The 23,814-nt window shown below is 37.8% G+C and overlaps 1 pseudogene; it reads right to left on the bottom strand.

Annotated features, from left to right (window-relative positions):
- Positions 1 to 16,939: 16,939 nt before the first annotated feature.
- Positions 16,940 to 17,717, bottom strand: LOC147437900 (uncharacterized; annotated as a pseudogene).
- Between the last annotated feature and the right edge of the window lie 6,097 nt (positions 17,718 to 23,814).

Raw genomic sequence — 23,814 nt, 5'->3', positions numbered from 1 at the left:
AAAGCCTTTAGAATTGGTTTAGTGTTTCTATTCATGGAGTATGTTTCTCTGTGGGGTGGGGGGGGGGGGGGGGGGGGGGGGGGGGGATGTGAGGCAATTTAGAAGACTTAGTAGAAGATGGAGTTGAAGGAGAAGGTACCATTTCAAATTGTGAGAGTTGTTGAGCTTGGCCAATAATGTTGTCGTGCACAAAAGGACCAAATCCATCATCTAGTTTCACAACATGCTAACTAAATTTTTCGTGCAAGAAAGACACATTCCACCATGACGTCTTTGAGTTTTGCTCAAAATAAGGCACTACGCATTTGTCTTGATCGTATCATCACAATCTAACAACTCGGACAGTGAACAATAAGGGACTTTGTCCTTTGAAAGTTACACATTTGTCGACCTAGGTATCAGGTGCCCCAAAATTTGGTCCTATCATAAACATTATTTTGAACTCACTTGCATAGAGTACGTATACAAAAATATTTTCCATCATCCACTATAAAAGAAGGGATGGTCTAGCGACATTGTCTGCATGGCCTGTAGTAGTAAAGGCGAAAACTAAAGTTGTGTCAGCAAGTTTGGGTGTTGAGGTGGCTTCCATCTGCACGTTTGTCGTCTCTGTATCGTCATCCTCTTTTGAGGAGGCATGTAAGAGAGCATGGTTGTTTGCAAGGGTAGCAGCACCATGGTCGACTACTGATAAAAGGGCTTCAAGTGGAGCAATAAATGCTTCCATGATGGCAATTTTAACTTCAATTTGCAGCCGATTCTATTGGGTTGGTTGCAGGGATGCTGAGGGTCCCGCCTACAATTGTGGTTTGGTCAGGAGGAGGAGGCAGGGGCTTACCATGGTTGGCATCGTCTGCAACATGTCGTGCTTCAGCGGGTCGGCACACCATATTGCAGGTTGGGCAACTGAGTACACAACAACAATGATAGCCTTTTAGGGTGCTTCATGACGTACCAATAGCTGGCCGAGCATGAAGCGCGCGCGCGCACACACACACAAACACACACACACAGAAAACCTAGGTAGCTCCAACGTAGAACCATTTGGTTGCAATGGAGAGAACTGCTTAGTAGCCACAACGATCCTTGGGGCATTGTCCAAGGGGCATTGTCTAGAGCACCTTCAAACCAAAAATAACATTTGCTCTATATTGTGGCAACGACGTAGAGAGAGTGTCAAATCGTAGAGAGAGAGTCAGTATCCATCTCACCTTGCAACAACCTCGGAAGATAACAACAGTGACCCATTTCATCCATATAGCTTTTGTAGCATAGTATAACATGCAAGGTGAGAACTGCCTGTTGAGATGTAGAGAGAAAGAGAGAGAGACGAGACAAGAGTCACACCATATACGCTCCCAAAGACTGATTCATATTGAGGACAAGATACAAATATATAGGTGAGACCAAGTGAGTAGAGTGAGCCATATATAGCTCCAACACCCCCACTCAAACAAAGGTCTCTAGCTTTGGATGAAAAAACCCTTGGGGAGTTCAAGGGAAAAACCCAAGCCCCTATACAATGTGAAAATATGAACCAGCGATGATGATGTGAAAGTGAATTGTGCATCTATGTACAAATATTCAAGTGACTTAGAGATCACAATGTGAAAATGTGGAGTGTGCATAGTGCATGGTACCTAAAAGATTACAATGTCATATGTACAAAGCTATTACAATAGCAAAGAAGCTAATTTAGAAAGAGTGAGGTCGAAGCAACTCCAAGCTCCGAGTGCAAGAGGATGAAACGTGACTCGTTGAGGCCTTTGGTCAAAATGTCTGCAATCATCTGGTCACTTGGACAGTGTTCAACCATAATGGTTCCTTTGCGTACTTCATACCTCACATAATGATAATGGACAGCAATGTGCTTTGACTTATTATGTTGAACATAGTCTTTTGCAAGACTAATAGCACTTTGGTTGTCACACCGCAAGGGTGTACTAGAAAGAGGAGAGTGACCAATATCAACCAACATTTGTCGAAGCCAAACCAACTCACGAGCTGCAAGTGATGCCGCAACATATTCTGACTCAGTCGTAGAAACTGCAACACAACGTTGTTTCTTGCTAGTCCAAGAAACAAGACAACCATTTATAAAGAAGCAATTTCCACTAGTAGATCGCATAGATGAATGTGAGCTTGCCCAGTCTGCATCTGTGTAACCCAAAAGAGAAAGAGATTGCATAGAATCCAATGTGAGTTGTCCTCGATAGACTAAACCAAAATCTGTAGTGCCTTTCAAGTATTTCAACACACGCTTTGCAGCAGACCAATGCTTAAGAGAAGGACATGCAAGATGTTGTCCAAGATAATTAGTAGCAAACAGAATATCAGGACGAGTGTTCATGCCAACAAACTGAAGACATCCAATCAAGTTAGCATAAGGTCTATTTGTGACAAGTTGACCGCCATTGTCAGAAGTGTTCTTTGTAGAGCTTGCAAGACAAAGTGTGTTGGCTGAATGTGCAGATTCCATACCAAATTTTTGAATAGTATCTGCAATAAACTTTGACTGTCGAAGGAATAAAATACCTTTTGTACGGTTCCGTTGGATTTGAATGCCAAGACACAAGTGAATCTCTCCAAGATCCACCATATCAAATGCAGAAGACAATAACTTTTTCACTTGCTGAAGAAATCCCAAATCATTGGAAACAAGGATGGTATCATCCACACAAAGAGCAAGAATCACAAAACTGCTACCTTGGCGTTTTATGTATAAGTTGGGGTCTGACGAGCAAGAGATGAATCCTTTAGAGGTGAGAAAAAGATCAAATTTTGTATACCAAGCTCGTGAAGCTTGTTTGAGACCATATAGTGCCTTATGGAGTTGAGCAACAAGGTCTTCTTTACCTGGAATAACAAACCCTTCTGGTTGTTCCATATAAATTTCCTCTTCCAAGTCACCATTAAGAAAAGCACTTCGCACATCCATTTGATGAGCTTCTAAATCAAATTTAACAGCAAATGCCAATAAAACTCGAACACTTGTAATGTGAACAACTGGTGAAAAAGTCTCTTGATAATCAACACCAGCTACTTGGGAATAACCTTTTGCAACTAAACGCGCCTTGAACTTGTCAAAAGATCCATCTGCTTTTACTTTTGTTTTATACACCCACTTACAGTTAATAGTTGTACGACCAGGAGGTAATTCAGTTAGTATCCATGTACCTTTAGAGATAAGAGAATCGTACTCTGCTTCCATAACCTCTTGCCATTGATCCTTTTGTGGTGAAGAGATAGCTTCATCATAAGTAATTGGATCTTCGGAAGTAGAAAAAGCATTATCAGCAATATCGTCATCATAAACATGACATGAGCCATGTTCAAAATCAATAGGCAGATCAACAAAAATATCAATATCATCATTGGCGACGTTTGGAATGGATGGTTGTGAAGAGGAAAGTTGCTCTACAGGAAGAGTTTCATCTTCTGAAAGAAATGGAAAAGCTTGAAGCAATGATTTAGTATCATCAGAATCATCCATGGACCATGAGCCTCCCATAAGCTGTTCGTTAAATGTAGCATCACGATTCACAATTACTTTCTTGGAGGAAGGGTCATAGAATTTGTAGCCTTTGGAAGTGTCAGAATATCCAATAAAAATAACTTTAAGACCAGGAGCATCAAGCTTTGTTCGTGTTTCTTTGGGAACATGAATATAAGAAATACATCCAAAGGTTCGAAAATGAGATACAGAAGGAATGTCACCTGTCCATGCTGTGATGGGTATCTTACCAGAGGGTGCAGTAGTAGGAAGATGATTCTGAATAAATACTGCTGTCAAAGTAGCTTCAGCCCAAAAAACACGAGATAAGCCAGAATGAATCAGCATACATCTTACAGCATTGAGAATAGTGCGATTCTTTCGTTCAGCAACACCGTTCTGCTGAGGCGAATATGGAATAGTGTGTTCATGATGAATTCCACTGTCAGCACAGTAACTCACAAACTCTTGAGAAACATATTCGCCTCCATTGTCACTATGAAGCTTCTTAAGGCGACGACCAGTTTGAAGTTCCGCAGCCTTGTGGAATTGTTTGAAAACAGATAAGGCTTCAGATTTTTGCCTAAGTAGAAATACTGTCGTATACCTTGAGAAATCATCAATGAAAGTAATGAAGTAGCGATATTGTGATCTTGAGGAAGGTAGAGGTCCACATATATCAGTATGAACAAGATCCAATATGTCATGAGAATGAGTTGTATTTGAAAGAGGAAAGGGTTTGCGATTGTGTTTCCCAAGAGCACAAAATTCACAAATTCCCATATGAGGATGGGCTTTAAGATCAATGCCATGAACAAGATCACGACGTTGAAGATCAAGGAGTTTTGAGAAATCAGCATGAACAAAACGGTGATGCCATACTTTGCAATCATGATCACCTGGAGCAGTGACAACATTTGCTACAGCATCGTTGAGAGAAAGTTCAAACAAATTACCATTTCGAGGAGCAGTGGCTATAGTTTGTCCATCTTTCTCAATTCGGCATTTGGTATGATCAAATCCAACAAACATACCAAGATCAAGAAGTCTAGCAACTGAAAGAAGATTACGTTGAAGATCTGGTACATGTAATACTCCTCGCAAAATTTGAGTGGAAGAAGATAAGGTACCAAGATATAAGTCTCCAATACCCTTTACTTGACAAGTAGTATCATGTTGAGATGTAGAGAGAAAGAGAGAGAGACGAGACAAGAGTCACACCATATACGCTCCCAAAGACTAATTCATATTGAGGACAAGATACAAATATATAGGTGAGACCAAGTTGAGTAGCTCCAACACTGCCTAGCAACCACAATGATATTGTCCAGAGCACCTTCAAACCAAAAATAACATTTTCTCTCTATTGTGGTAACGACGTATGTGTGTGGGAGGAGAGCCAAATCGTAGAGAGAGAGTCAGTATCCATCTCACCTTGCAACAACCTAGGAAGCTAACAGCAGTGACCCATTTCATTCATATAGATTTTCTAGCATAGTATAACATGCAAGGTGAGTTGAAGGGTCCTCAGCTCGCCTTGCCTTTTCTTGCAACGCTGGCTCCTCAGCTCACCTCGCCTAAACATATGAGCCTCATCGCCTAAATATTTGAGCCTCATTCATAAAGAGTATAGAGTTTGAGTTGGAATCCGCTTTTGAAGACATGTGGCAACCTGAATTTGAGCTTCGTTCATAAAGAGTATAGATAGTCTTTTTACATTGGCTCTAAAATAAAAGAAATCTAACAATAAACCATGGGATACCATGCAAATGTTCGTGTGTATGCATCAATGATATCTAGCAACGTTTTGCTCAAAGAGCCATTGAAATGTGGATTGAGATTTCTCTCTCTCTCTCTAGAATCTTGTACCCATCCCCTTCTTTATCACTACCATTTCCATCTTAAAGCTCCTTCATTGTAGCCATGAAATGAAATGGTATGTGTGCCTTGTTTCTCAACCCCAATAGATTACACTCATTGTGGTCAGAGAAGCTGTTCAAGTTTTGCTAATTGTTGTCGAAGGAGTCCTTTCTAGTTCCAACTTCTAGCTATAAGAAAACAAACACGATCTATGATTTTCCTCTCTAAGGTCTTTGAAAGCATCTCTTTATAAATTAATGACTCTTGATTTTCCTGAGATTGGGAGGCCCTACATGGACTTTGTAATTTTTATTTGGATAATAAGCGTATAGTGTTTTTGCATAGCACTATGTACTCTCCTTCTTCTTTATCAATGCTCCCTCGCAATTTGTTTTTCTATAAAGTTGTCTGCTTCATTATGTTCAAAGGTGAAAGCTCTTTGCAACATTATAAGTTTCTTGTGGTGAAACCTCATGGTGAAATTGTGTTTTTTTTGTGGCAAACCTCCTTTTAAACCTGCTTATAACTGAAGATTTACATAACAAAAATGTGTTTTATGCATAGGAGGGTGTTGGGGCATCATTGCTAAGCTCTAGGGTGCATTCGAGACAAAAAATACTTAGGTCAAATCTGCCTTGTAGATACTTCGCCCAGTTGGACATGTCTACGGTGTCGTCAATGATCATGTGAAAGAGGGCAATAGTCAACTGGCTTGCTGGATATGCTGAACCAAATCGATTACATACCGTCCCTCCTAGAAACCAAGGCTTTGGATCTCTTTCAACTCACTCGAGAGCACTTTCCATCCTACAATTGTTCTAAGGACAAGAGGTATGTGATGCTACTAGCATTGCACCTGCTTGCTACCAGCATTGTGTCTCCGCCAAAATGGCAGCTGATGTTGTAGGCTTGGCTAGCGGAGAAAAAGCCATAATTGATTCCCATTTTGACCTTAAGAAGGGACTTGACAACAAGCTACATCAACTCAAGGATGAGGCCGCTCTGCCTACACTGCTAGAACCTCCTTCTTTGCAAACTCAGTAAGATATGTAGCAAGGTCAAGGCCCTCGATGCTCGTAAGCCGCCATTAGCCACACACCTCCTTATACACAAGCAGTGGATGATTCTCAAGCCATCACTGCAATCGCTCCATCCTTATTGTCTGAATACAGGAATGACCTTCGTAGATGATCACGGTGTACATGAGAGCATACGTGTGCACACACCAATTATACATGTGCGAGTGTGTATTGTTCTTATATGCATGTGTCAATGCCCAATGTCATGGTGTGTGTTGTGTATATGTGCATACGTGCTTCCAAGAATTTTCTATAAAAACTCATATCTTATGTAATTATCAAGTTCACTTACCTTTGACTTAGCATAGAAGATGTTTTGGCCGATCTAGGCAGCATTACTCATGAAGTCAAGCATACCACCATTGAGTTAGGATTCCAGATTGTGCACCATATACATATTGGCAACTACTGCCACTGGAGTGAGCCAAAGGAGCTCCAAAGCTTCGGTCGCCAGGTGGGATGGCAAGTAATCGATTCGGTCTAGCATGTGCCGCAACCGGGTCCTTTGCAATATTGTGGAAGGGTTTAATAACACAAGAGAACATTGCCGATTTCCCAAGTATTATTCCCAACTGGAATTCGTTTTTCCCTCTTTTTTCACAAGTGGAAATCTAGTTTTCCATGAGGAAATTGATTTTTCCTTGTGGTACTTATACAAACCCAAGTGGGACAATGAATTCTAATATGGGAAAATAGACGCCACTTGGGACTAGTTGCAATGTGGAAATAAACGTTCCCTTGTATAAAGTGGGATTCATGATATCTGGAAAAAATCATGGGATTCCCAATTTTCTCACCAATGAGCATTCTTTCATTTGAACGTCTTCAACGTGACCTTCTCTTGATCCAATGGCTCATTTACCTCCAAAATAGTGACCTTGACTCTAGAAAGAATTTCCAAAACACTTCGTTGACAACTTATCTACGATCCTTTAAGATAAAAAGAACATATCACGAACCGATAGAGCCTAAAAAATTGTCGTCATAGATTGGAAATATACTCAATATGGATCTTTTACATTGTTCTCACCATTTTGTCCAAAGTTGACTTAATTAAACACTCAATAAAAAATTAATGTAAGCTTCTCCTTTTTTTTTTTTTCCAATCTCACATTATATGAGAGATTATATTAATAGAAAGCAACCAATACACCTACATCATGCCCAAATCAAGCCACGTCCAAAAGAATATACCACAACAGACAAATGTGTAGGCTTTTACAAGGAGCCTCAACCTTACAAGCATCATTACAAATCCTCAACCTTACAAGCATCATAACTAAAAACAACCCTTATTGCCGATACAACAGACAAAACGCCAAGCGAATTCCACCATGGCGGCCAATCTATCACCCCAACCCACCAAGTCCTCCAAATCCACAAGAAAAACAAATAAAATCAGCATATCGTGTATATCGCCGAAAGGGCGTGCCCCACCATCCCCATCACTAATATGCTGACTGGGTGCCACCATGTCGACGACCCTGCCACACTGGCATCTACATGGCCCAGGAGAGTTGCAACCAAGTGGAGACAGAAATAGACATCAATCTTGAAGTCTTAAGAAAGCAAAGGTGTTTCTCATAGTTCGAACCAAGAAGACACAAGAACAACTGTTCACCCCAGAATAGAAGACTACTCCTAGTGGAGTCGAGCTGCTACAAGGACTTGTAGAAGCTCACGCATTCCCAAAACCCACCCCGCTTTCACCAGGACTGCATAATACGCAAAGCTTCCAAAGGCTGTATCAACGCAAATGCCAGTAGATTCGAGACCCCATAACCAAGCCTCCCCAATAGTGGGCACCCCCGTTACACCAAGATCTGCACCCAATATGGCGGGCTGCTTCGCTCCAAGCAAGAACAGGGTCGTCGCAAGACCCTCCAGGGGAAAAATAAGGCCTCTAGATAAAAAGGCAAGTGATCTCCAAGACTAGCAAGGGCAGCCAGACAGTATGTACCCAGGATCTCCCCTGCCCACCGACGCAGACTCCCACAACCCAAGGAGATCAAGGCAGTGTGCAACCCACCAACCACTAAGCCTGCGAAAGGATAGAGCTCCAAGACATTCCACTGCCCTCTCCTAACGACCTAGCTTGCCTTCCCCTGCTCTTAGCACATAGAGCAAGGCAATTCTTCTTAATGTAAGCTTCTTCTAATCTTTCTAGCATTTTGCTACAGACAAAATTTGATATTTTGTTCCACACTAAAATCCTTAGAAACCCAATAAAGCCAAACTATTTTAATTTGTGGAACATTTGGCATGAAATCACCAAAGTTGATGCAAGTGAACGACCTGTTGGGATTCTTATTTGTCAAATATGAAATATCAAACATTATATAATATCTCTCCCCACGCCACTTTAATCACGATACAAAATAATTCACTAGCAAGAGTGTGAAATGATACATATTTTGTGAGATGCTTGCAACATAAACAATAAAACGACTCATTACCTTACCAAATATAATTACTAGCTGCATGAGACACATCCTTATTTTAAGCTCTATTCCACCAATTTTTAACCTAATTACTCCTCTCAGTGTATGTACAAGGACACCAAAGAGGAGAATGTACTTTAAGATTGCATTCCTTAAACTTTGGTAGACAAAGACTAAAAATTACACCATGACATGTTAAGGGCATACTAGTCTATACATCAAAACCCATTTGAAACCATAACCATGTAATTTAAAAATCAAGATTGTCCACCATCACATGTCTTGGTCAAACTAATGTGCCAAGGCCCATTCAAAACTTCATGCAATAAGAATTTTTTCCACACAATATACACCTATGAGAAAACAATACTTTTCATGTAATAGAAGTGTATCCCAGAAACACATCTATTTTACATGTTGATAACTAACTTTGATAGAATCATACTTTACATTGAAAAGAAGACATATCCAATGAGAAATAAATTGTTAAGGGAATGGAAAATTACACCGTGACATGTTAAGGGAATACTAGTCTATACATCAAGACCCATTTGAAACCATAACCATGTAATTTGAAAATCACGATTGTCCACCATCACATGTCTTGGTCAAATTAATGTGCTAAGGCCCATTCAAAACTTCATGCAATAAAATTTTTTTCTACACAATATACACCTATGAGAAAAAAATACTTTTCATGTAATAGAAGTGTATCCTAGAAACACATCTATTTTATATGTTGATAACTAACTTCGATAGAATCATACTTTGCATTGAAAAGAAGACATATCCAATGATAAATAAATTGACTTAAGCTTTTTCGAAGACATGATGCAAAAACTAAATACCAAGAGGAGAAGAACACTAAAGAACTTGACTTGTGTAGCAACATTACTAGCACCTAGAGGGATGATTCCTTAGTCCATACTGTCCAGGAGTGATAAAATAACTCATTCGTGGACTACTTACACCACAAAACTTGAACAATAAGATGAGGTGTCTTTATGTAGCTACATTACATTGCATTAAGTGTTTGCAATGACCATTCCAAGTTTAGTGCACCAAACAAAATCCTTCTAGTTCAGAATTCATAAGAACATCCATGACTAATGCTGCCTTGCTAGTCGAGCAAGATCAAAATTCCTTAAAACCATACATTTTGACCATATCCCCCATTTATTTGAGTCATCATTATAGAGTAGCTCTTTCTGTCCTGCATACCACATAAATTTCTTGAAGTAAATATACATATGATCCATACAACATCTTTCATATACATTTTCTGACCTACATACCACATAAATTTCTTGAAGTAAATATACATGTGATCTATATAGCATCTTTCTTATACACTTTTTCAAGATAACATAGTGCAAAGCACCTCATATTTTGAACATTGTTCAGAGGAAATTGAATACACATGCATAAACACGTGGACAAGTAAATAATCACACAATAGTTATTAACCAATCCTTGGATCAACTTATCATGATTTAAAGATAAATGATGACCATTAATTTGTTACTACATTTTCCTTCTCATTCATTGGCCAATAATGCATACATAAACAAATGATATGATCAAGTTAAGTATTCCTATGTATGAGCATTTGAGCTCTTTTCCAAACACTTGATATGGTCCTCAAGTTCTAAAAAGATTATTTGTTAAATGGAAATACATCATATTGTCAAATGAAAAATTTGTCTCTAAATGCTTTTATTCCAAAGCAACACTACCCTAGTTATCAATATAGATATGATAATCACTATGTATATAAACATGTGATCTCTTTGCCAAACACTTGATATGTTCCTCAAGTTCAAAAAAAATTCATTGTTTGATGGAAAAACACCATATTTTGAAAGGAAAAAATTGTCTCTAAATGCATCTATTCATCTCAAAAAGTTCTAATGCAGCACTATCCTAGTTATCAATATAGATACATTGCAAAACTTTTTCTTAACATTCTACATGCATAATAGCAATAAGCACATGGAAAATAAGAAATACCTAGTTGTAAGATGTAATTGGAAGTAGAGTTGAGATGTCATTCCAATCCACCCATGAAGGCTCATCTGTGGAATGCAACCAAAAAAGAAGCGCCTTCTTTCCATGAATGTCAACCCTCATAACCTTAGCCTCTTTTTTGTCGGATCCTTGAATAACCAACACATGATCTTCCTCTATTGGCCATGGAGGGATGCACCCTGGTTGTCCTGGATGCAACAATCTTGATCGAACATTGCGGCCTGAAACTTCATAAGCAATCTGCATTTCTACTGATGAATCTTGGAGCCAAAAGAAATTTTGGCCAAGGCTAGCAAGTGGTATTATAGTATCTACCAAATTTTCCCTATCACTTTTGGGGATAAGAGGCATACCTGTTATAGAGTCCAAGTTCTAAAAGCTATTTTGTATACAACTAAGCACAACAAAAACCTCAATTTTCCTCTTTGCTCATGTGCAAATATTTTCTTAATGCATCCTCTATGGTGTGAATCCTTAAGAATCACATAATCACCGAGCTGGTACTTCTTCTTATGCACAAAAACTTTAGAATAACAAAATGCAGTACCTCGAACATCCTTGTACTCTAGGGCATTGACCCTAGATCTGTTATAAAAGTTTCTTAGATACTCCTTCTCGAGGTCACTTAATTTGAATGTTTTCCTAGTCTTCCCTCCCACAAGAATGCCTTTTCTCATTGCCAAAATCTTGCAACCACATTGGGAAAGTTGAGCGCTTGCATTCCACACTTTAAGTGCATCCGGTTTAGATTTCACCTGCAGAATGCATCTCTCATGCCACTCATAGCATGTTGGAGAAAAGTAGTGACCCACATTTCCTTCTGGTAATATCAAGCAAGAATGGATGAAACGCTTGTTTCTTTCACATGCACGAATACCATCTAGCTCGATATGTAATTGTTGCCATAGACGAGTGAATAAAAGGCGACTATGAAAACGAGTGTAAGAAATTTCATTTGCCTTGTTGTTGGTTGGTATCCTCAAATATCCTGAAACACTTCTTTCAAAGGAGAAGCACCAAAAGCAATCAGGTGAGCCATGACGGAAAATGTCATCGAGTATCTCTCCACTACCTGATAAAGCATCAAAAAATATTACAAACAAATGGATAATGTAAACATAAGATTTTAAGATACATTCTACAAGTAGAATGCTAACCTGCAACATGCTCTAGGGGCGAGCTATTCGGACCATCATATTCTTCGGATAAAATACGCCAAGATATCAATAAGGAACGACAAACTTGTATATCATTTGCACTCCAACCACAATCTCTTGTTTGATCAAAGAACATGTGTGCAATATCAATGAGCAAAAGTCCCAATTGAGTGTGTTTTGTGCTAATACTAGGTACCATGTTTAAAATATAGGGAAGGCACCATTGAACAAACTTCTGAAACTTCTCAGCTTTGAACATCTTATAGTGCTTTGAGGGATTATATGGCCACCGCCCAGAATTTATAATATCCTTGGGTATGGCTTTGGAGACGTCTCTTATTGCTTCATCAATTTTCTTCTTTGTGGTCGTAGAAGCATCCTCCATTAGCTTTCGAATATACTTTTGAAACAAATTCAAGGACAAAATATGCATCACATCATAGACAAGATCTTTTGAGATGTCAAAGCCATACAAATGGTACAATCTCCATAAGATGGATTCGCCTGATAACCCAGCTTCTCGAAGAATCTCCTCTTTTATCTCCTTTGTTGTACACCGACGTGAATGTCGAATTGCATCCCACATCTCTTTAACATGTCTTTCCATTGGAGGAAATCTGGCTTGTTTTTTATTATCATCATAAACATAACGCCTCCCATGGGAATATTCTGTTATGGTTGCCTTAGCTTTATCTCTCCTACAAAAGCTTGACCCACCATCTTTCACTTGACCTAGATTGCACTGAGAAGGATGATCTACGGTGCATAACATAAGCAAAGTTCTTAGGTGAATTGAGTTAGAATTAAGCTCCTCACTAATATCATTGGATGGGTAGTTATAATCTACCTCAAAGTCATCAATAAATGAGCTTTCTAACTCTAAAATCAAGGGATATAATAAAAATGAAAGAATATCCCCTTGATTTTTCTCTAGGTCTTTGTGTGACAAAGGAAAAAAAAGGATAGGTATAGAGCCTATAGTAGACTGCTTGCCACCATTCAAAACAACAACTTCGACCACGGCACTATCCTTTATTGTGGTTGTAGCTGCTTGGAAGCCATCCCAATGCAACATTAATGCAAAATTTCTAGGATCACCCTATCAAAACAATCAATCCTTTTAATAAGATAAAAAATGTGTGTTTAGTTGTTTTTGTTTATGTATATAACACACATGCTCAAATTTATACTATGTGTAACAAAATATATATATACATGCATTCATAACATATTTAAAAGTTCGCGGTCATATACATGATCACACATGGACATGCTCTAATTACATATATATAAACATACGTACATATAAACATTCATATGTCTATGTGTGTCTACATGATCACACATGTAAATGCTCTAATTACATGTATATAAACACAAGTACATATAAACATGCATATGTTCATGTAAATATGTGTGTATTATTTGTATACATACTTATGTTGAGGTAGTCAAATGTGTGCAAATGCATAAAGCTAGGCCAATATATACTTGGTAAGAAAATACCTGAATATCCTTCTTTTCTTGATCAATTACTTGTTTACAATAGGTGCAATTGAACAAGTATCTGTCCAAATCCTAATTCCAACCTCGTTGAATCTCTTGACATTTTAGCTTTTCTGGGAACGCCTTGTAAGTCATCTTACAAGACTGGTTGGGACAAACAACCGGTGCTTCCCATTTTCCACAAGGGTCCCAAAACTGTTGACATAATCTTGTCTTCTCACCATCCCAAAATTCATGGATATGCTCAGGAGCCTCAGATAGATCCTTGTTTAGCCAGTTACTTCCTGAGCACCACATACCAAGAAAATCATGGCAAAAAGCTTCACTTCGACATAACTCCTTCAATTGATCGATCAAAGAGATGTAATGAAAAGACATAATCTGTTTCCTTGGCTTCTGACATATGGGGCATTTTTCACAATACATTTTGCAATCACGTTGTAAGGCCCTTGGACGAGTTCCATGATCGCACGTACATTTGAGAAAACTATCTTCACCATCTTCAAGACTTGGAAAAAGAAAGTGTGGTGTATGAGAGGAAGCCTCATCACCCATGCAAAGCTTCCACTCTTGTGGTTTCACCATGCCTTTACTTTTATAAGTTCTCATTAGTTGAGAGAAACTTGATGGTACAAAATTTCCATGGATCTTTCCATCCCAGCTAGTTGACTTTTCTACCAAAAGTTCGGCCGGACACTTCTCTTTGTCATCACCTAACGACGATCTTTTATGCTTTGTGCTTCCCACGCCATGAAACAGAACTTTGAAAAGATCATCTTGTAGTTTTATTGATGCTCGATGGTGATCTAAAGTTGCTTGAATTCGCACTATGCAATCCAGCAATTCGTTATCCCAATTGTTTTCACTAGTCACATCCATATGACCTTGAACATTAACACTCAATTGTATTAGGTATATTATGAGCACAATATAAGAAAGCTATATTTCCTTGATACCCATACTACATTTTGCATCATGATCATAATTTGACACCCATTGTAGTAACAAATAGATTCTCTATATAATTGTGCACTACTTATAGATTTAAAATGTATAAAAAGCTCAAATTTGATTAAGAAACCTTTAATTTTATAAAACAAAATGTTTAAGGTATAAGTGTCTTTCTACAATTTCAACTTCGCTTAGTAACTACATAAACAACTTATACACACTAGGTAAAAACTAACTTTTTTACTCACAATTTGTGAGTAATTGTGAAATATATTAAAGAAAAACAATTTACAACCATGCCCAAACAGGGCGGTGGCATCTATTGGCATCAACCACGACCATAAGAGATTGGGTCAATTGTTGTACACCCCCGTCTCCACTACTCCCTTCCACATTCTTGCACACCTCCCTACTGGCTTCCCATCCTGATGGACATGGTGTGGTTCCATATGTGTCCTTATTTGTAGAGAAACAAGATCGATAAAGATGGGGACAGGATACATTGTGGGACGTCGCCTTGATACTAGAGCAAGACAAAGAGAGCGACATGACATGCGCCTGCACCCCGGAGCTCCCCTCCATACGAATGCCCACATCAAAACAATCTACACTCACTCACTCACTCTCTCTCTCTCTCTCTCTCTCTCTCTCTCTCTCTCTCTCCGTACCACGTGTCCTATCCAATTTTCCTCTTTCATTCACTTTTGCTCATAAAAAAACAAAGCAGCTTTGCAAATACCATCTAATCTATGTTAATTTATTAGATATCTATATGTGCACAAGAAGATAGCCCACTATATGCAAAGTCAATGCATGCATAGTGACATAAAAACGCGTTTAGGCCCTCCAAAACCTTGAAACGGTGAAACAGCCGAAACGTTTCGCCGAAACGGACGAAACGAGTTGATTTGTTTTTTTGGCCCTCTTTTGACCGCCCAAACCACCTGTTTGGGGATTTTTTAAGCCATGTACAAAGGTCGCCTCATGAACATCGAATACTCTCTCAATCTTGCACGTCAACCTGGCCCCCTTATCTATACATGTACATTGTTGCAGTTGGCTGCCAACTTACCTTGTTCACTTGTGACTCAAGTCTCACATCAAGATTTTGGTATTTCACATGTTTTGACATGTGAATTTGCATATATATTCAATGTATAATTATAAGTACATACATGTAAAACAAAACCTGTGTTTCGCTTTCTTTGAGCTCCTAAAAGAAACGTTTCAGAAACCTCAAAACCTCGAAATGCACGAAACCTCGAAACGTTTCATGTCACACTGAGTCAATGCACGTGCAAGACACACAATTGGCCTTGTAGAACTACATGTTCTATATCAATGGACCTATCTCTCTGTTTCTATTAATAAAATGTTAATTTATAAAGCTATAATAATTGTCTTTCTACAACAATATACGAGTGTGACTCTATCCATACATCTTTTTCTTGATGTAGGTCACACAATTGGCCTTGTAGAACTACATGTTCTATATCAATGGACCTATCTCTCTATTTCTATTAATAAAATGTTAATTTATAAAGCTGTAATAATTGTCTTTCTACGACAATATACGAGTGTGACTCTATCCATACATCTTTTTCTTGATGTAGGTCACTCCCGTGGTACACTAAAAATTTATAGACAGTCTACCTCTTTTAAATACCTTATTTAGCTATATGAGAACTGATTACACAAGTAATTGGGCTTCTTGAACCACATTTTGTGTCCATGGACTAATTTTTTGTTTCTTTTCAGTAAACTATGATACCTTAAACATTTTCTTCAGTTTTTTTGTTAATGTGCTCATATAATGATTAAATTGGTGTCTTTTCGAAAGGACAATCTATATGTATGAATGGCCAAGACTATATGTGGCCTTCCGCATATATATCCTTTTTTTTTTTGTAGGACCCTCTCAAGTATGTCATGCCGATGACACACAAAATATTTTTATATATAACATCGCTTCTAAATACTTCCTTTTAGGCTTAGATGTTCTGTCTCTAATCCACTTTCACCTAGTATATATGTAGAGACCATATAAGTGCGTGAGAAAATTATAACAAGCAATGATCTTCTTAAACTACAGTTTACATATCATTCCTCTAATATCTCAATTTGGTTTATATAAATGCTAGCTATATCATGCTTTAAAAATTGTCTTTCACTAATTCATATTCAATATATCCATGTATGTGCACACTAGAGCACTCAATATGTAAAATTGTCCTTGTGACACATGATGTACAGAATTAAACATAGGAAAGTGCTTAAGAAAAGAAGAATCACAACTTTTGAAGTTGAGTTGAATTAACAATCAAAATACACATCATATAAAGAAATTATACTGAGAGAAGTGCTTTAAAAAATAACCACAACTTTTAAAGGTGTTAAATTAACAATGAAAATAACAACATTGTCTCAAATGACTGAGAAAAAAATGATCTAGGGCAATGTTTGCCAATTAGAAAAACAATCCTTGGGATACACCAATAATCCTAAGAAGCATGAAAACAACATCTGATAAGTAGCCTTGGGGTACATGAAAGTATCTATGAGTGTGATTTCTCTTGTAGCACGCTGCACAAACAGGATATATCATAAGTCCATATGCATAAGATCTATGGCGCTTTCCACAGCTTGATCTTTTGGATGAATCATGCTCTCGGTCTTCACATTGTGTATCACCTCGAGGCTGTTTTCCAAAAGTCACTTTCGGCTTTGGACGTTGAATCTTTTGACCACCTAGCTTGCGTCCTCTTTTTTTACCCACATTTTGAGGACTGTTAGTAGATTTGGAGCACTCGTCAAGCTTGAGACTAACTATTTTCAATAAAGAATCCAAATCACCTGTAGAAAAATTGAAAATGCGTGTGATGTGCTCTTTAATATCTTTGAAGAGTGGAAGCTTATCTTCCGAATATATTGACAAAGATCAATCCCATCGATGCGAAATGTTGTGCAAACTCTCCATAGTAAATAAAGAGCCACAAAGTCCAATTGAGCGTTGACTTGTGTGGACAGCATGAGCCCATCCAGGAGGTATGAATACTAGAGAACCTGCTTCGGAAACAAACCTTATATGCGGTTGTGGTAAAGGACAATTGGACTTTGTCATGCACTCTTTCCAAGAATGCATTGTAGCTTCATCATTCGGATCCCAAAAGAACCATGTCTTTTTCCCTTCGACTAGAGTCATCCATCCCAAAGTACGTGCACAAGGGATCTATATGTGATGCAATGAAAAAACCTTTATCTGTGTAGTGTATGCCAATTTTTGAGAATCCCTCCCCCCGATTTAAAATATTTAATAATTCTAAATACTTATTATCACAAATTTGTGGAAAACCATTAAAAGCTTCTAGAAGTGGATTTCCTAATGGTATACATTCATCAATGATAGCGACGCATGCACCTTTTTTATGCCTAAATACTTTATTATAAGTAGACATCTTTCTACCCTCGTGCTTATCAATAATGGATACTTTTTTTTCTCCCCAAGTGCTGTCTAACATTTGCTCTAAAGTTTTTTGGAGACAAAAGATCACTAGGGATGAAGGCATCTAGACAATTAGGGATAAGACATGGTTTCATGAGAGGGCGTTGAAAAAAGCCCTCCAAATTGTCAGGGATAGACATCTCCATATGATAGTCTACAAAATAAAAGACTATAATTTTAGAAAAACATACAATTGACGTACACCCCCTTTTACTCTATCCAAAATATTAATCAATGTATGCATAGACAAGCTATGCACCAAGGTAGCCAAAAGCTACAAAAACACCTTCAATTTCTTTTAAGAGTGCATTCAAAGAGATGAGTAGCTAGCTAATTAAGAAATGTATAAAAATATCAATTCATTAATGTAAAAATCTCTAAAGCTTGCTAAAGATAAACAATACTAGTTTAATAACCCTTATACAAAACAATCAACACTAAACGATATCAAGATCTAAAATAGCGATGTGAAAAAACATTATCATGTCTCAGTAGATTTTCAAGCCACTTCACTAGTTTTTGCATTTAATTATTGAAACTAGCAACAAATTAGCTTGTGTCCCTTGATGATAAATTTTTGGGCATGAGCTCCAAGAGATCATCAACGTTTAAAAATTAAAATATGTTCGCTAGTGATAATATTTTGGTCACGAGTTCCAAGCGATCTAGGACGTTTATGAATTAGCTCGTTCTTTCTCCTATTCTCTCATTCATGTTTTTTTGAGAGTGTGGATTTTATACCCTATGTGGTGGCACAATTAGTCATATGCCTAGCAATCTTAGAAGTACGTCTCTTATGATCTTTAAGGATTCACTTTCACATTGGTTCATAAAAGCGTTGCTTAAGCTTTAATCAAATTTCAAATAACAAGAACATTTATCGCAATATCCATATAGTCCTGAGCAATCTTGCTTAGAGCAGGACATAGACCAAATCAAGGATGGATAGAAACACCATCACACCGATAGTCGACAGAACAGTAGGATAGAAAGACGAGCCATATCTCAACAAGGAGATCCACTCAAATCACTTTGACTATGAGTTGGGATTTCATTTGGTGGGGCAGGGCACAAATCACATTCCTAAGCCCAAATCGTTTTAATGAAAATATATATTTCCCATATATTGTTGGTATGAAGTGATGGGATAGAAAAACTTTGACTATGAGCTGGGATTTCATTTGGTTATTAAACTAAACAAACATGGAGTAGGTTTGCCAAAGTTTCCCAAAGTACGCCTTGAGTTCTAAAATCCCAAAAATACCCTTTATCTATTTTGGTTGGATTTGTTCAAGATTTTCTAATCTTCACTCTTTTTTTTGACAATTGAGATCTGTTTTTGCTTGCTTAGCATGTAACTTGTGACAAAATACCTCGCACTAAAGGCAATTAGGTCTAAAGATAATGAACCATATTGTATTAATAGACAACCAGTATTCTCATGAAAAGCTGCAATTTTTTTACCTGTGGGAATTTTGGAAAATAAGAAGGGCATTTTGGGAAAGGCACCTACTCACGCAAAATTTTAGAGATGTTTTCTTACCTCCAAGTTCAAAATTTAGAGATTTTACGACTAAATACTTTACTTTAAGTAGGCTCCCGCATGCTAAACAAAGATAAATACTACAAATCCTTTGACACGTTTGTACTCAGCACATCCAAAATCTGCTGGTTAAATATCACTAGCTTTTAAGTCCTTACACATAAGGATCAATCCTCCACAATAGCAATAACCAAATTAGAGATATAGAAATTTCTTACTTTGCAAGTTTGTAAGAGGGAACTTCAAAGCTGACTGCGTTTGTTTGAGTAGAATCTACCAAGATCTCTTTTGGAAGGCAGAAATTCAGTTTTGTTTTGTGAAGGTAAAGTTAAGTCCATACTAGAAAATGAAATGGCTAGGGTCGTGTGAAACGAAGGTCATAATGAAATGGATAGACGACGACGAACGCAAGCCTTGTAGGCGGTGATTGGCCGCATAGTTCCAAGTGGGCGAAGGTGAGGAATGTGAGTGTGTGTGAGGCAATTGAGCAACAAACTTGTTTTTTTTTAATGCCTGTGTGTGACGTACAAAGAAGGGATGCTATCCCGACATGCTAACTGGGTTTACTTGTTTGATGCCTAAATTCATGGGTTCAAGCATGGGACACCGTTTTTCACTAGGAACCTTGGTCAACGCTTAAAGAGAGGTGTAATCTCAAAAGATTCCACCATATAACATCCCAAGCCATGGGCATATAATCTAATTGGAATCACCACATATCACTATATGATTTTCGATTATCACAAGCACCATTGAATCCATTAAACCAGCATCCCAATGTTGTATAGGCTAGATAGAAACTCTTCTGTTGTTGAAATTTTCTTAATAGCAAGCATGCCTATCAGCTTGGGACATAAGAAGCAATAGATTATTTTAACATCCTATACCTACACCGTTTTGGCAAAATTCCTCATGAGAACATTTGAAAGCATTAAATTATTTTAGCATGCATAGTATTCCCAAACCATTAACCAAAAACACTAACCTGGCACTTAAGTGAGTTGATTTCATTGGTCGTTGAAGCAAACTCCAGCAAACTTTAGTTGTTTGTTGCTTGACACACTCTCGAGCAAATACAAGCTTCTTCTACAAAACCCAAACCAATGATGAGGGGTAAGCAGTAGATACACTAAGATTTGATAAGCATGATCAATTGAAGAGGATTACCAGACGGCCGTCGTAGCAACAAGAAGAGGCCTCGAAGTGTCCTCTCTCTCTTTTTCTGTCTATCTCTCTCTCTCTCTGTGTGTCTGATTTGTTGGTGCAGAAATCGATACCAAGGCCAATCTCTCTCTCTCTCTCTCTCTCTCTCTCTCTCTCTCTCTCTCTCTCTCTCTCTCACACACACACACACACACACACACACACACACACACACTCAACAGGAGTCCTCAACTGCATGCGCACACTCCAAGAGTCTCCAATGACTGCACACGTCATCCATGACAAACTGCAGCCGCTGCAGAGACCTATCGTCGTTGGAGAGAGAGAGAGAGAGAGAGAGAGAGAGAGAGAGAGAGAGAGAGAGAGAGAGAGAGAGAGAGAGAGAGAGAGAGAGAGTCTAGTCTCATTAACGGCTAATGGACGTGATCATGGGCCCGGGTCCACTTGCCATTAAGAGATAGAAAGCGATACGGCTCAGTGCTAATTCTCGTAGAAAGAGAGCCCTGCAAAACTGCAAATGAAAGAGAGAGAGCGAGAGAGAAAGAGCCCGCGCGAAAATTAGGCGGGACTCGGTGGAGCTGCAAAATCGAGCCTTGGCTCATTAATGCCAACTCACGCGCATATAAAGGACTTATATGTCTATGGCTGCCACCCTCCAGCTTTAAGTGCTACCAATTATAGACAAAGCTCACTAATGGAGAGACACAGAGAGAGAGAGAGAGAGAGAGAGAGAGAGAGAGAATTTCAGTGTGCACCAAACACTTTTTTGGCAACCAATAGAAAAAGGGATTTTGTTGGAAGTCTCCTAATTTGTCGTGAAAATTTTAGGGGTTTTTTTACCTTTCTTTACACTCAAATGCTTCAAGTTTAGTCAATTTTCATCAAGGTGGCCTTCCAAATCAATCAGGAATTTTCAACTTTTGTCCTTTAAAAATACTTAAGGGCCGGTTTTTTGTGAACATTAGGATTCCGAGTATGTTCTGAAAAAACCATCCCATCCCAAACATAGATCAGGGCCTTCTTGTAGCTCTTTTGGAGCCCTCCGAAAGAGAATCTAAAGAAACCCCCAAATTGAACAGGCATGCCCGAAGGCTTGCTGCAGGAGCCACCGAAACAAAAAGAGCCCCCGGCTTGGGGGTGGTTTCACCACTCTCCAAACAAGCCTCCCGCCTATGAGACAATATCTTCTTTGTGAGGTTAATTGGACTCTTGAAGATTTTCTAATCTTTATTCCTTTTGATAGTTGAGATCCGCTTGGGAATTACCATTGTATCTACTTTTATTGGATTCTTCAAGATTTTCTAATATTTATTTCTTTTTGACAATTGAGATCCGTTTTTTAGTGCTTAGCATGTAATTTGAGGGATATTTTGAGAAATTCCACAAATTAGAGGAGTGTTTTTGTAAGTTTCACATTTATTAATAGTTTGGGTTATTTGATTTTCAATAACGTTGCGGATAAAAATGCTTCCAAGCTTTTTAAGTAAGGACTTGGGCATTGGAAAAGTGTGTCGCATGTTAGCCTTAAGCCGACGGTTAGAAATTTTCAGATAGCCGGTTGTACGTTGAGAGGATTTACTGAGAAAGAAAACATTCAGCTGGTTTTGCAAGAAAATAGTGTAAATGGAGCATAGGTATGGTTCTCATATAATGGTCTAGGAAGTTATTCATAAGTAGTGCCTCATATTATGGATCATGAGTGCCATCTTTTTTATTAAAAAAACAATTTAATTATAAAAAGATGAGAAAAGTATAAATATTCCTATGGAAGGATAGGGGTTACCCTTTCCAACTTGACTGAAGTGTACAAAGTAAAAAAGAGGGACACATCATTAATAAATCTTGTATTCCATAGTTATGTACGTCTTGTTACAAACCATCTTCAATAATTTACAGCTTAGTTACTCTCTATGTTTGTTATGATTATATACTGCCATGATTTTATCATAATGGGGCAAATGAAACATGATTACAATCCTTTTTTATATCTTACTTATGATTACTTGTGATGAATTAAATTCTCATCAGATTCCACCTTATACACTCCCATGATTATATCATAACAGGGCAAATGAAACATGATTACAACCCTTATTTATATCTTATTATTTGAGATACTATATTTAACTAAGATTTGTGATCCATAATATGAGGCACTAATTATGATTAACTTCCTAGTCCATTATATGAGTACCATCCCTATGTACACATGATGAATTAAATTCTCATCAAATTCCACCTTCTTATATACTCCCATGATTATATCATAACAAGGCAAATGAAACATGATTACAACCCTTATTTATATCTTATTATTTGAGATACTATATTTAACTAGGATTTGTGATCCATAATATGAGGCACGACTTATGATTAACTTCCTAATCCATTATATGAGTACCATCCCTATGTACACATGATGAATTAAATTCTCATCAAATTCCACCTTCTTATATACTCCCATGATTATATCATAATAGGGAAAATGAAACATGATTACAACCCTTATTTATATCTTATTATTTGAGATATTATATTTAACTAAGATATGCGATCCACAATATGAGGCACTACTTATGATTAACTTCCTAGTCCATTATATGAGTACCATCCCTATGTACACATGATGAATTGTAATCTCATTAGATTCCACCCTCTTATATACTACCATGATTACATCATAATATGGAACATGAAACATGATTACAAGAGTTATTTATATCTAGCAATTCGAGATACTATATGTAACTAGCAATTTTATATTTAGGAATTCGTATATGCGAACATATGAGAAGTCCCAATATACATCACATCTAAGTAATGACTCGCCACATTTACGTTTATTCAAGATTTTCCCCAAGTGAGTTAGGATTCGTTTATCATGATCCATTATTGTTTTTTCATAGACATGTCCTTGATAAATATCCCCACATACATCATATCAGAACGCTAGGGACACTGTTGTTACTCAATCCATCAAAGTAATGGCCATTCGTATTATCTTGGATTCCATATTTTATGTACGTCTTGTTACAAGCCATCTTTAATAGATTATAGCTTAGTCACTCTCTATGTTTGCTATGATTATAT

The sequence above is a fragment of the Adiantum capillus-veneris genome, chromosome 17, assembly GCF_014529385.1.
Source record: "Adiantum capillus-veneris isolate H3 chromosome 17, ASM1452938v2, whole genome shotgun sequence".
Classification (NCBI taxonomy): domain Eukaryota; kingdom Viridiplantae; phylum Streptophyta; class Polypodiopsida; order Polypodiales; family Pteridaceae; genus Adiantum; species Adiantum capillus-veneris.
This window is presented reverse-complemented; position numbering and strand designations above follow the sequence as displayed.